General features: G+C 40.4%; 1 non-coding gene across 1 annotated transcript; it reads right to left on the reverse strand.

The window, feature by feature from the left end:
- Positions 1-529: 529 nt before the first annotated feature.
- On the reverse strand, positions 530-603 carry TRNAT-AGU. The gene has a single exon. It is a non-coding gene; the product is annotated as a tRNA-Thr (tRNA).
- Between the last annotated feature and the right edge of the window lie 640 nt (positions 604-1243).

Raw genomic sequence — 1243 nt, forward strand, 5'->3', positions numbered from 1 at the left:
AATGCAAAATCACTTTTATTTGCTGCTATGATCATTGAAAACTTTGGGGGTGAAATATTTGTGCTGGTGCAAAATGCAAGATCACTTTGATTTTCTTTCATTTGGGGTGAAATATTTATGTTGTGGAAATGCAAAATCACTTTGATTTGCTGCTATGATCATTGAAAACTTTGGGGGTGAAATATTTGTGCTGGTGGAAAATGCAAGATCATTTTGATTTGCTTTCATTGAGAGCTCAACATGGGGAACAAATAAAAGGAGCAAAAAAAATACAGAAATTGAAAACTTTGGGGGTGAAATATTTGTGCTGGTGCAAAATGCAAGATCACTTTGATTTTCTTTCATTTGGGGTGAAATATTTATGTTGTGGAAATGCAAAATCACTTTGATTTGCTGCTGTGATCATTGAAAACTTTGGGGGTGAAATATTTGTGCTGGTGGAAAATGCAAGATCATTTTGATTTGCTTTCATTGAGAGCTCAACATGGGGAACAAATAAATCGTCGAAATGAAAAAAGGTAGATATATTTTCTTTCATTGAGAGTTGAACTCAAGACCTCCCGCTTACTAAGCGGGTGCTCTAACCAACTGATCTATGAAAGCTTCTTGCAAATAATTTTATTTGGCGAAACATGTGATCAATTTAGGCAGATACTAACCCCACCCCTCCCCCCAAGGTCACGATAGACGTGTTGCTATCGACAGAATGTCATCTCCTATGGACATAATATCTCAGTTTAATAAGGTCCCCTTATACTAGAGGTAAGTTGAATACATAGTCGTCGTCTTCTTAGGGCGGCGAGGTTAGGATTTCTTGTCTTGTGTGCACAACGGCAAGATCTGTCATCAGGTGCTTCGGAACGGTTCAAGGGTTCAACGATGACGCCTGCGATTCTAGGGCGGGTACTGTTCTTAGGGGCACGTGCACGAAGACTTCCCGACTGTCAAGGTCAAGCCGGCTTCAGCATGGGAGCAGCGACAACGGCGTGCCGATGGCTCGTTCTAGTGGCAGTACTGGTCGCTGGATAGTCCAGAGACCTCGACGCAAATTTTATTATGTTTGAGTTGCGTTGTACTTTCAGTGAACCTTTATAATAGACCTGCGTGTTTCGCATGAAAAAAATATATTCTTATTATGGAAAATCACAATATTTCAAGCAGATCCTAGTAGTTGGCATTGTGCTCTATGGGTGTTCTCGCAACAGAGATCACTCGACTTATGTCGTACAGAAGAAAACAATAG

Source organism: Triticum urartu, unplaced genomic scaffold (genome assembly GCF_003073215.2).
Source record: "Triticum urartu cultivar G1812 unplaced genomic scaffold, Tu2.1 TuUngrouped_contig_8076, whole genome shotgun sequence".
Lineage (NCBI taxonomy): Eukaryota > Viridiplantae > Streptophyta > Magnoliopsida > Poales > Poaceae > Triticum > Triticum urartu.